The following is a 14,626-nucleotide window of genomic DNA, read 5'->3' on the forward strand; positions in this document are numbered from 1 at the left end:
ATAAATGTATGGCAGCACAAAAATATATTTGATGGTTGATTGATGGTTATGTAATGGTCCACACTTCTGAAAAAGGACATTTAACTCTGTAATTATGTTTGTGTGGATGAGCTTACTAATAAGAAACTGACCAAAAATAGGGGGAGCACACTATACAAATAACTAATTTGGCGGTAAAAACAAAGTTACAAGCACATTGGTTCAACTAACCTGTATAGTGATTGCTATTAATCAACATGTTATACAAAACATATTAAATCATATACTTTATGAACTCATCATATGTATGTGTTTTTGTATGAGCAAACTTATTATAGAACATTCTCAGCGCAGATTTGTTTACACATGGCAGGAAAACAACAGGTGTGACAAATAACATTTATGATAGCTTTATTCCATTTAGGTGTGAAGCTGTAAGACATTGGTAATGAACCAACATACACACAAACAGGGCCCTGGCACTGCACATGTAAATGAAATTCACCCATTATGATGATGATGGTGATGATTATTATAAACCTGTAGGCCTATGCTTATTGTAAAAAGAGTGCCCCATCAGACAATGTTTTACCTTTTTGGCCCAACTTGCAAAGATGAGAGACATGTCTTCATCTTCTGTATATATCTTCACGAGTGGGATATGTCCTACGTTTGTTTTTATAATAAGTGTCATTGGTAAACTTGAGCAATCGCTAAGTATACCCTAATTACGTGAGCAAAAACATAACAAATAAACCGCCCGACTTCCGCATCACGTGCCCCTGTATATTGATAGGATGCCCAGGTGGATCGTGCTCCCACCCTATGGGTCCCACATAGTTTGTGCACTAGTAGGCCCTACAGAGAACTTAGAAAGTTACAGTATAGTTCGTGATGTACAATGTCGAGCTAATGGCTAAGATTGGGTGTTGATACATTGTGATTCTGCATAAATCACTAAGACTGCATGTACCTGAACTTTATTCCTCAATGATTCCCTGCACCGCTCGGTGAGAATGTTTAGTGACCCAAATCAAGCGCCCCTAAGTGAACCGCGTGTCCAGGGTGTCCAGTCAAACATTTAAAAACAAGGATGGAGACTACAGCCTATTTGTCAAAAATCTGAAAGAAGCTTTAGAAATATAGTGGCATTGAAAAACGGGAAAATGAGGACATTTTGTAGAAAGAAGTTCCCGAATCGTCGCAAGCGAGCGAAGAAGAAGATGCCAGCTGGATTCAGCTGCTAAACAGTGAGCTTTAATTGGCTTTACTTGCTTTTGTGTTGATCGTGTTCGGCTTTATGTGATGTCTTGATGGTGTTCTGCTGTTGAATAAGATTTGTTCATCATCAATGTAGCGCCCCTCCGTGGTGTCAACTTCCTTTATGAAATGTTTTAATCCTGGCTTGGTTTGATATGCTAACTGAAGTCAGGCTTGTCACAGCTAACCCGGGTTTCCTAGACATCCTCATGTCTTTGGTTTTGCTGCTGACATAACATTGTTGATGTTGCTCAGTCCCAAGACTCACTTGTAAAGGCGATTCTTATTTTCAATGGGAAACACTCCTCGTTGAATAAAGGTTAAACAAACAAACAAACAAACAAACAAACTATTAGTGGTGGCGTCGAGATCAAGCCTTATGAAGCTTTGAAGCTTTCCAGGTTCGCAAAAGGGTTCATCTCATGAGGCTTCATTTGAACCGGTTTGAACACAACCCCCCCTGTTGGTCAAAGTGTGTAAAACAGGCAGATTTGACATCTCAAAACACTGTGCTTTATCATCTCATACCGAGTTCCCAATTAGTAAAGCCTTAGAATAACTCTAAACAACGAACACAAAATCATATTTTCATGTTAACAATAATGTATTTATTCCAGTTTAATGATTTTGATTGAAAAGCCTAAGGAGGCTGGTAAACATTGCAAAGAGGGATTTGTATTCCTTAATAATATTCGTAAACTTAACCATGTTGTAGCCTGAGAAAGGCTAAACCATATCAAAGAATACATTTATTAACTACATTATCTCATTTAGCTGTAGCTTTAAAAAAAAATTTTAAAAAAAGACATATTGACCAGTCGTTGAACCAGGGACCCTGTGGTTGTGAGTCAACTGCTTTCCAGCTGAGCCACAGCCCATGCACTTAATCTACTTGAAAACACTGCATACTATGTATTCCTTTATTCATGTTTTTATTCCTGCATTTATTTATGCTTTTATTCATTTATACTTATGACATGTTCCGACCTCTATATAAGTGAGGGTCTGAGCTCTCTTAATTCCATCGTGTCACCGGGCCCGGGTACAGGAGGGGTAATATCGTTCTTATTATATATCCATGGGTATTTTGAGCATTTATATTTTTGTTTCCCTTTTTCCAATTTAAAATCTCACCAAATATTAGAAATTTCACCATTTGTTAAAGATGCATTGAAGGCTTGGTTGAGTTTTCAGTATTACCCCCCAAATACACCAGAAGAAATCCAAAATCAATTAATATGGTTTAACTCAGAAGTTTTAATAGATGGGAAACCACTATTATGGGAAAGTCTCCTGAGAAAAGGAATTATTTGTATGAATGATTTACTAGATAGCACAGGTAATTTAATTTAATTACAGTGTTTTTGCTGTATGTATGGTCAGATATGTGATTTCCTTCATTTTAACCAGCTGCTTTCAGCTATTCCAACTAACTGGAAACGTAAATAAAAAAAAGATGGAAACCGACAACAGGTCTGTACACCTCATACAAGAAGTCAGAAATAGCTATCAAAATACAAATAAATAAAATCATTTATAATCACTGTTTACAGAGCAATGGCCTTACTGCTTTTCCTCATGCGGTCCGTTCCTTCTGGGAAGAGGAATTTCATATTCTGATACCCTGGAAACCATTTTTTGGAACCATATACAAAACAACAGTTGATTCCTATTCAAGAATCTTCCAACTGAAGATTTTTAACAAGATTACCGCTACAAAAAAACAACTCAACACTTTTAATATTGAACCGTCACCATTTTGTAGATTCTGTGAGGAGGAAGAGGAAGACCAGATGCATTAATTTTTTTATTGTCCATACGTTGCAAGACTGTGGACTGAGATTCAAAATTGGCTCAAGATGCTTTATATTGATTTTGCATTTACTCCCTTTGGTGTTTTGTTTGGGCTTTTGGATGAGGACAGTACACAGTTGATTAATACAATTATTCTTCTGGCTAAAATACTTGTTTTTAAAACCCAATCAAGGAAAAATCTGAACTTAAGGTGTGTGAAAAGTAGATGAAAAATACAATTTATTTTGGAAAGGATGATTGCCACAAAGAATCAAAGGGTGGCTCAACACACCATGAAATGGGAAACAATCAGCTCTAGCAAAGAGTGGGTTGAAAAGGAACAATACATATAAATATGCTTGCCATGTTATGGTATGTGCTTTTGATGATATTGGACTGTCAACCTATTTATTTTTTGTATGAAATTTGAAATGACCTATACTGACTGTATTTTATTTGTTCTGTTTGTTTTTTTGTTTTTTTTTGTGTGAGATTTTGTCTAATGTTATGTCCATGTTTTGTGTCTGTAGCCTGTACAATAAAAAAAAAAAAATATATATATATTGTAGCGTCTCGCTATAGAAACACAGGGAGGCTTCGTTTGTCCTTTATCCTGGAGTTTATTTTCAAGATCACAGGTTACTGTTGGCCGTAACCACGCCAAAACAATCCTCTAACTCTGTTAAATCCTCACTCTCCGTCACATACTCCGTTAGCTCTCTCCTAGCATTCCCCGTTTCTCTCTCTAGGAACCTCCCTCTCCCTCACCCAACCAACCAGACAACACTCTCCCACCCAAACCCACAGCTACAGGTCACAGGAACCGTCCATCAAAACAGTGGCACGTTCACTAACACTCTGTAAAATGTGAACAAACTCTGAACAACAAACACATCAAACATCAACATTAAAACCAGTCCGTTACACTTTCCCCCCTCCTCAAAGTCCTTCGTCCTCGAGGGAATAAACAAAGTCTCTCAGGTGGTTAGGGGGTCTGCGATTTCTCTGCGGCCGTGCCTGGTCTGCGGAAGGGGAAGACAGGCCCACCGTGGGGCCCAGAGTAGGGCAAGGGAAAAAAGGTCCAGATTGTGGGGAACCAGGCAAGGTCCCGGGTCATGAGAGGGGGGTTGGGTTGAAGAAAGAACAGTGTCCCTAGCGTCTCACCAACTGATCCTGGTGGTGTCGCTGTACCCCGATAGGTGGGCCAACCTGTCCCGGTGAAGAGCAACTATTCTCCCTCTCCGCTGCAGTTGGACCCTGTAGACGACCTCACTCAGTCTCTCCAGAACCCTGCAGGGCCCTTCCCAGTTGCTGTCAAGCTTTGGGCATCTGCCCTTCTTTCTCTGTGGGTTATACACCCAGACCAACTCGCTTGCACTGAAATGCCGTCCTCTAGCATGCACGTCGTAGTTTCTCTTCTGCCTCGCTCCTGCACTCTGTAGCTGGCGCCTGGCAAAGTCGTGAGCAGACCTCAACCGTTCCTGGAGTTTCCTGGCATATTCGAACCCTGGGGGGTCCACAGGAGCGTCGGGGGGCAAGCCCATCATCATCTCGCCCGGTGTGTGTGCGCATCTCCCTACCTAACATGAGGAGGGCAGGAGAGCAGGAAGTGGAGTCTTGGGTCGCAGACCGGTACGCCATTAGCACGAGGGGGACATGGGCGTCCCAGTCTCTTTAGTGTTTCGTCGTCACTATGGCAAGCTGTTGAGCCAGTGTGCGGTTGAACCTTTCTATGAGGCCGTCGCTCTGTGGGTGAAGGGGTGTGGTGCGGGTCTTATGGGATCCCAGTTTTTCGCACATAGCCTAAACACTCGGGACTCAAAGTTCCGGCCCTGGTCTGTGTGGATGACTTCAGACACCCTGAATCTGCTAAAAATTCCCTCCACCAAAGCGTCCACGATAGTCTCTGCCTCTTGGTCTGGTAGGCTGTAGGCCTCAGGCCACTTATGGCGCATTTCCACTGCAGGGCGCATTTCCACTGCAGGGCCTCGCACGGCTTACGGTACATTTACATTTATGTCTATAGACTTTTTCCATTTTTGCTTCTCAATTTTCTCTTGTCTGATGGCTTTTTTTTTTGTAAAACAATTATAATTATTTCCATTTTTTGTATCGTTTACCTTTATTGCTGCTGTTTATTGTAGTATTGTTTGATAAACGCTACATTTTTTTCATAATATCATTTTATTCTTTTAGACTTTTTTGATTAGTTTCTGCTTTGGTGTTTCAGTGATGAGATTTATTTGTTATGATAAATATAAATCAGTTGAGTTGTGTGGCATTATGTGAAGAGCTACTAACATACAGTAGAAATACGCATTTGAGATGGATACGAGTAGGGAAAACTGTGTTGGAGAAAGGACCTTATCAGAGATAAACACATGTTATTGATGGTGAGAAAAAACTTTGAATTGTTTTTATGGATACCAAACCCCAACCCTAACACGTAAAGCACACGTCTCCTCAAGGCGTGTCAGCAGTACTTTGATCACTGTGATGCGTTCATCCTGTCACCATGAAGGGATGAGTGTCATTGTCATTTAACACACCCCCTCGGAAAGCAACATGGCAGTATGTATCCCAGATATGTATGTGCAATCACGCATATGCACACATAAGAACTGTGATGATACCTTCAACTCTGTCATCTTTTGGCATCTTGGCAAAACATTTGTCCATCCCATCAACATCTCAAAAATATGCCAAACAAGTACTTGGTAAGAACATCAAAACTTCTTCCGCAGTGACGAGTTGTTCCAAGTATACCTTTTCAGCTTGATGATTGAGTCTTTGTGAAATTCTATGGAACCTCAACTTGATAACCTTGGTGTTAAGGTGTGTGAGGGGCAACATGCCAGATGCAGAGTAACCTATCATTATCATTCAGTAAAGATGTGGAGAAAAATGTAACCAGGTGAACTATTTATAGAGGAGGTGCTGAAAAGACTTGTAAATGCTGTGAGTGTACTTTGATGTCTGAGTCATCCCACATCAACAGCATCGTGTTGTTATCCTCATGCTTCCTTTGGTTGTTGCTTGACAAGGACGTTACAGAAGTGCGAACTGCATGCTGCTTCTTTTAGTAGAACTATTTTTTTAGTATATAAGAAAGCATTGCACCATCAGTGAAAAGTGGGTTTTCATTCACTCATGGACATTTACACAGTATACTATGTCAATTCAAAATGTAGCTGATATTTATACAAAGCTGAACAAACTGTACACTCAAAACATGTTCTTAGTATTAGTTTTAAAAGAGAGTTAATAGCCAAGAATGTTTGACTTTCAGGGCAAGCAAATGCTAATGCACAGCACAATATGTTATTTGAATATATTGCCAATCATTTTCTCAATAAACCAGTGGTTCTTGGGACATTTTCAAATGTGTTATTTAAATAAGAGTCCAAAACCCAACAAAATGTAGTTAACAATGATATAAAACAGCAAAAATCAACTAATCCTCACAGTGGAAAACTAAAATCAAAACAGTGTTATTTTATTAATTGAATTATCATTGCAACCTAGTGACATAATGGAGTTTCCTGCATAGCTTTACCAAACTCACTATGAATAGCTGTCTAATCTGCCATGATATTTAAAAACACCCGTGTGTCTGCATAGCCTATACAAATTAAGGACAAAAGGGAAACTGACTTGTGGACCCATTGACTAACTTTCATGTATACTGGTGCAGTGTATGGAATCACACGAGCTACACAGGTGTTATTTTACATTATCACTTAACTTATTTTGAAAGAAAACTGCTTTTATCAATGCTCTCTGCAGACCATCCTACACTTCACTTTATATGATTGACGCAAAGCAAACATTGTCTGTATTTTAATCGCATATAGGATGGATTATGTTCAAACTCTTCTTACTTTGACAGTAGGAGTTAATTTCAGTCAGATCATATTATGGTGGAGAATTTGGTTGCCAAATAATATGCAAATGTGCATTTATGGTGGCAGTAGTTTGGCTTTGTTGAAGAAAGGTTCTCTACATTGACAAGTATTTGTTTACTTAAAGAGAGATAAGTGTCTTTTGGGGCTTACATTTTGTTTGTTTACCCCCTGGGGCATACATACTCATAATAGTGAGCTTCTGCATAAAATATGAACAGTTTACATGACAAAATAAATAACAAGTTTTTTTACAGCAAAGGTTTTGTAAATGTTCATATTTTATTGTTAAAGTTTAACCTCGTAAAACATACACCATAAAACATTTCCTCTGCATTAAATAACATACAGGTAGCACACTCATCAGTTTTGTGTTTTATTAATAGCAGACTTTAGAGTCAGCAATGTGTGGGAGCATAAACGTTTGTGTGGTCATGTTCTAGTTGACAAGCGTGTTTATAAGCTTCTTAGAATAGCATATATGGACAAAACATCGAAATCCTTTAATGAGTTTGTTTGTTGAAATATTTCTGGCATATCTGACCCAGCAGCTACTGTAACCTGCTGGCCAATGCCTGTTCACTTTTGTTGTAATTTACTTGTAACACGCTTAAGGACTAGAATATCCAAGCTGGTTGATCTGTATTGCTCACAGGGATATAGTATTTCATTTGACGTTCCACAGATAAATACCAAAGGTATCATAAGGGCAAAAATAATCTCGACTTGCTGCTGTGCCTTGAGAACATTTTGCCATTCATAATTATCATTCATTAGATCTTAAAGATACATTAATTACCACAGTTGGAAAACAATTATAACCACAGTTTAGAAATGTCTGTATTTTCTAAACTTTGTAGTACCAGAACCTGTTTCCTTTCACTTTTGGATGAATTTGTGAACAAAGTACCCTTGTGGCAATAATGCAAAATATCCACTAGAGAGCGCCATTCATACCCTTTAATACTCTGTTACTTTGTCTCAATTGTAGTAGCTCGGTACTGTTTTGATTAAAACATTGTATTTGTTTATATAGTGTGTATATTTTACTTATTGGCTGATCAAATAAGAAAGGTGGAGAAGCAATAATCTAGATTGCATTAAATTAGACTTTAGCATGCCCTATGAATTAGAAATGAGGTTGGTGTAAAACCTACTCGCAGCACCTGTTATTGTATGATGTATTATTTAATAAACCTTTTTCTATTATCTGGGAGAAAATGCCTATACAATACATATATAACACTTTAACAACACCAATGCAGAAGAAGATTGTAGTAAGATTCCAACTGTCATTCAAACTAGCCCTTGCAAGTTTTATCATTAATTATTTAATTCATCTGGTGACATTATTTAAGGTATTTTCTAAGTTGCCAATATATTCTGTAGTTGAGTTCCCAAACACAGACAGTATGTAGGCCACGCTCATATAAAGCCTATATTAAAGCATCATACATTCTCCCTACTGTAAGTGTGCCACAGCGTCTAAACCGCATCCCAAAGAGCTTCGCTCCGTGTGAGACAGGCTGATCCTCTGCTCTCTGAACTCGGGGGCTTCACCTTCAACTGCAGTCTGAGAGGAGAGGAAGGAAAGAGGAACAGAGGGAGGAGAGAAAGGGTGGGGGGAAACGCGCCACATTAAAAGAGGAAGTTCATCCTCTGATAAACACATAGCTACACATCCCACTGGACCCACTGTCTGAGATGGCAGCCAGTGCTAAATGTGAGCTTGTCTGAGCTGCACCACTACAAGGGGAGAAACCGCATGGAATTCATGTTTTGTCCCTAGGTTGTTCGTTTGAGAGCTTTAGAGGATTTAAATGTGCCTCTCTGTACCTCACAGTTTCCATTCAAGGGGCTCTCCAGACGCAGTGCAGCTCTTCACAGAAGACATGCATAATCATTGCAGAGGGGAGGGGATGAAACAAAGGAAAGATGTGTTAAGCAGCATATACATACGGCACTTTATATTGTACCCCTTTCAGGTATTCTTATGGGTGTTTTGGTTTTAGGTTTGATTTTTGCGTTGTTACACACAAAGGAAACAGCCGCAGCACAGCACTTCAAAGGGGCCCCGGCAATCCCACATAGACAGACCACATTTCGGTGCAGCATGCTGTGCTGTGCTGCACTGTGCTACAGACAAGAGCTGTTATGAAGAAGAGGAGACCATGGCTTCTCATTAAAAAAACACCACTGTTTCCTCCACAGATTACACTGCTACGGGAAAACTACACAGGGAACACACCCTTGCCACTTCTACAGCTGAACGATGCACTGTTACATGATTGGAACTGTCAAATAAAGCATACAGTTGGAGAAGTCTCAAAACAAGTGTTCACAAAAAAATTGACAAAACATTTTTAATGGAAATGATTGACAGGTTGTTTACAAAGAGATCTCACTTTTGGTTGATGTTTAGAAATGTCTAGCCTTTTTGTGAGGGCTGCTTTCTTTTAGCTTGTTGTTGCGCCTTATGCCTGGTCAAGGCCTCATGACGGATCCTAATGGTTAAAGGCCAGAATTGTCCATATTCTTGTATACACTACATCATAGCTGGCACCTCAAGGGAGCGTGGCATACAATTTGTATCCAGGGAGTTGTGTTTAGGAAACAAAAGGGATTATAACCCCCCTTTTAAGGGCTCCTGTACATCTTAATCGGAAAAAGACATTAGATGTGTTTTTGGCTACTACTGTTTTTACTGAAAGTCAGCAAAAATGAATGACATCTGTCCATCAGCTGTCTCCATTGGGTACACATGTCCTTTTGTTTTAAGGCCCACACAACTAATTTAGCCCCATTTTGAAGCTGCAGTTGTCACATGATTAGAAATCTATCAGGACATTTTTTATGTGGATTTTCAATCGGCAAAGTGTGAAGGCTTTTATACTTACACAGATTCTTTCTGAGTCTCACTTGTGGGGGGAACATCAGACCTGGGATGGCCAGGGTGTATATTGTACCTCCAGCAAGGCATTCTTCAGAGAGTGCGGAGACATTTATTAGTGAAGCCAGGGGTGGTGCACTTTCATTTCCTGGTTTTAATGGAGGGAGTCTCTGGGTCCTCACATGGGTCAAAATGAGACTCTATTTAATGTTTTTTTCTTCAGCTTTTGATGACTGTGCAGACAAAGAATGGGACTGAAATTCCTTTTATTTGGGGTGGTTCATTGCTTTGGTTATAGTTTAAAGGTGTAATTAGTACTTTCAAAACCCTTTTTTGTATTTCCCTGTAAGTAATGATCAGACATTGCTATGTGATGTGGCTAAAGATATGGAAAGATGCCGATGTCCTAATCCCTTTTTATAATGCAGGTTCTTTGTATAGGAGCAGGTAACCAATTGTGGACTTCCCTTCTCTTCGGATAAATGAGCAAGTAAAGGTTGTCTCCTGTGACTCATAGCTGAGTTGCGTGCATAAATAAAGTGCTGTACCATACTGTGACATTATCTAGGGCAGCTCTACTCTACAGCCAATATCCTCTTACAGTTACTGCGCTCGCGACCCGATGTCAAATAGTGACCTGAATTAGAGGACTGTGTGTCACGATGAGGTTTGCACGTAGACAAGAACACACTGCTGCAATTAAGATAGATCACGGTTGTAAACACGTATGCACACCTGAGAGCCCTTATGCACAATACCTTAAGTAGTGTATAGCACACATCACAAGTTAATGGTTTGTTTATTATGTTCTTTTCAAGCTGTGTTTAAGTGCAGTTTCTCTGATAATCTGTAAGCATTGCAATTTAGTACAGCGTCAAAGAATCACAGAAGTGGAACCAGTGTAAACAGGGTAATTAACCACCATACCAAAGCTGCATTACCCCGAGCCACCTCTGGATGGCAGTGTCAGGCTGTGCTACCTGCTGTCAGCTCAGCTCTCTCATTAGTGAGGTCTAGCAGGCCCCCTCCGACATGTATCATAAATGTCAACACCAATACAGCTGGGGACAGTGGGCCTAAATGTAACAAACACAGACGCCATGAAAGTCCACTCTGTCTGTCAAATCAATCACCGAGGCAAGCCACAAGCTGCATGTTCACACCTCACATGGAAAGTACCTGGCATTTGGTTAGTTTAAAGACACAAAGAATAAATCCCTGTGTTTGTTACAAATTATTTAGATTTCAATTTTAAGATGAACAATGTAGCACTATTGTACAGACTTTGTCATTGGTCTCTGCGAATTCCTATGCATTTGCCTGAAGTGTGTAGCTTGAAGATATTGTCACCTTACTGTGGTCAGTTGGTCCCCTTCAATATACCCTCCATCCTATCTTCTCCCCTTTCCTCGTCCCCCTCTTCATTTTCCTTTCCATTCTTTTCTCTTCCCCATTATCAAGCCATGTGCTGCCTGCACTCTTTTCCATTCTCTTCCAATCGGGCCACAGGAGCAGGTGGATTGGAGATAACTTGCGCTGTGCTTTGTTTTCGCCCTGACACTGTCATTAATCATTGCCCAAGCCACACTTCAACATATAATAATAAGGACTGGCTGCTGTGTGGGGGCTGCCGCCCAATTGCCTTTCATTGCGTGGATGCCAAATTGGAGGTGAACGGCCATAGCCAGACACTACTCCCCTGTCCCCAGACTGTCTCATCATTTAGGTATTTATCCATCTCAGGCTTGTCTGTGGAGCTTCTCCCTGCCCTCCCAAGAGGCCCGAGATTGTAAGGGGGAGGATCAGATTTGTTGCTCAGGCTTTTTGGCTTTGATTCTGTGCCTATAAGTTAGGGATTAGAAGCAAATTTCCCACAGGGCAGTGTTGGATTTGCTGGTGTTTAACTGTTTAACCTGTCTTAGTCTTGTATGGCAAAGGGGTGTGAGGGTGTTGGTGGGGGGAGAGGAAGCAGGGTTTGGAGAGAGACTGGTCAACAGGCCCACAGAGACCCGAGGTGACTTAGCCAGAGCCAGGCCCACATCGATAAAAGAGGCTTCCTTATCCATCACACGTTGTTGGAATCTAAAGTGTGTCTGTGTGTGTGAGGCAGATATGGAAAATGCATAAGAGTTATGTGTGTGTGTGTGTGTGTGTGTGTGTGTGTGTGTGTGTGTGTGTGTGTGTGTGTGTGTGTGTGTGTGTGTGTGTGTGTGTGTGTGTGTGTGTGTGTGTGTGTGTGTGTGTGTGTGTGTGTGTGTGTGCTTGTGTGTGCCCTCCCATGGGTGCCTACACTAATAAATCAGTATCATGTTAGTACTCCTTTGGTTACAGCCCTCATGTCTTGCCCATATTACACAGCATGTGAGAATACTGTGTGTTTTGTAAATGGGCCAGTGAGTTCTCAATTATGAGAGGGTGTGAAAAATTGTTACAGAAATCTGAGTTTGATTCAAGTTTGACCCGAATATTTACACATGAGCAAAGAAAAATAATCTCCATGTAAACATATTGTACACATTTATCAATTGTATCATGATGCAAATAGGGTTTTTGTGTTTTTAATTGTTATTCTGACTGTACATGCTTTATACAATTTAATCTAAACTCTTAACTCCTTTATAAAACAATAAAGCAAATGGTTAAAAGTCCTGATAATCGTAACTATTTTGCGTCTAAATGTATTTAAAGGGGAAATTTGAAAACCAAGAAAGTAAGTAAAAAGGTTCATGTTGTCATGCGTATTTTGGGCTGAGGCAGCTTGGTTTGGGTCTGGGGTCTGGGGTTAGGGTAGCCACCCTTTGTGGGCTGTACTCTGGAAAACGGACAGGGGGGCAGACCAGCAGGAGGATCCCTGTGCTGTCAAACACAATCCGGGCAGATTAGGGTGATCTGAGGGGAACTTTGAAGCCTTGAGCGTGAAGTTGTGCTCTTTGGGCCCTGCCATCTTTACTTCGACAAACAAGGACTACATCCTAAGGTGTGCACATCTGGATGGAAGTTGAAAAAGAGGTCTCGGCTTTGATCTCAGCCATCACCATCACTGCTCGCCTCTTTTGCTCAGTGCACAGGTGTATTAGTAAGTATGTTAGACAGGTGAATGTCAACAAACACTGGAAGATTGTCTGGACACTGTTGCTGCCATTAGCTCTGATCCTAATGGGATTGTGTGTTGGGGATCCAGCTCAGACCTGAAGAAAGGTGAACTCTTATTATCCCTAAACGTAACTCAATCCATAAAGACAGTGTTAATACGTCTCTCACATTATCACTTCAGTAGTTTGACATATATCAGCTCACTGTTCTATACTTGCAAATGTTCTCATTTTGCACTTTGAATCTCCGTCCATATCTTGTGAACTTCTATATCATCCTGACATGTAGACAGTAAAGAGCTCCATGTCTCCTTTGGTGCTGTAGAAATATACTGCAAAACCGTATTGATCTTTAATTAAAGAAGCTCTTAACCTTGGCTGGGCAGAGGACCCCCAGGCCAGTGAGTTAATTAATGTACTAATAGTCATAATATTTGTGCTGTGCACGGGAGGTACATAAAAGATTATCTATTGTATGAGCAGTTTATCAGCCCAATGATGCTAGAGCCCCGTGCTGTGCGTATATCAATATTATGGGCAAAAATCTGCAATACAGACAGAAGACGAGGGAGAGTCAGTCTTTTAATATCGCTCCCGGTTCATCAGCAGTTTAGCAAGACCCCGTTTTACCTCCTGGGATTCTCCTCTGATCGTAACCAGGCGGCATCGATGGGCCTTTACAGCCACTAATGCTTCGCTACCTTGACAACACACAGCAGCTATAAGCCCTCTAAAAGATCCACTTCTTCTCCAGATGAGTCAGGGGTCCCACTCCGCCGTTTACCCCACGCTCCCAAGGAGGGCATCTCATCCCTGGATCAAAACCTCATACTACTGACCTTTCAGTGGCTCCCACCAGCCACCAGACCCCCTCATAAACAGGTCCCGCTGAGGGGGGGGAGTGAGGCGGTGAGAGAGGGAGAATGTGTGCGCGGGGGCCCAGACGCACTGTGATATCACCCTTTATAGCTTTATTGATTTCCTCTCAGGATGCAACTATTAACATTGAAGCTGCTACGGTGGCTGCTGCTGTGTTGTTCTCTGCAGGTAAGAAAAACTGGCTCACACCACCAGGCCTTGAGGATTGTATAAAAGGGGGGGGGGCGTTGGTGGGGGGAACACTGGGGAGGCACATGCTTTTATAATTAAGGTCAGCTGGGATGCATTACAGCATTTGGAGGTGTTAAAACGGGCCCTCCTCAGAGAGTATGTTGGCATTGCCCACGCTCGTAAATTAGCCACGCTCCCCACTGATGTTAGGAACAGGAGATGGGGAGGGGGCGAGNGTGGGGGCGGAGGAGGGAGGGAGTAGGCGGGAGTTAGGTAGATGACTGGATGTAGACGTGAGGCGGGATTTGATTGTGTTTATATTCGACGTATTTTTTTCAGCGAAATCATTGATTTTGTGCGTGTGTAGAAAGGAAACATAGGGAACGTGTTTCAATTTAGAAAACAGACCAATCAGATCATTTTAGCTGCATAAAATGTATTCATTTAAAAATATTATGCATATAATGCTTTGTAAAGATTTGTGGTTTACTCAAATACTGAACTCATACTACTACATATGAGAATTGTACATTATGATTATATATTTAAAGATATCATCTCCCACATGTAGATAAAATGATAGTGTATTTAAATAACTCCCTAGCTTGATAATAACACTTTGAAAATATTTTTGATGGTTATGAATTACATGTGTTATA

Source organism: Notothenia coriiceps, unplaced genomic scaffold (genome assembly GCF_000735185.1).
Source record: "Notothenia coriiceps isolate Sejong01 unplaced genomic scaffold, NC01 NC01_scaffold00004485, whole genome shotgun sequence".
Classification (NCBI taxonomy): Eukaryota; Metazoa; Chordata; class Actinopteri; order Perciformes; family Nototheniidae; genus Notothenia; species Notothenia coriiceps.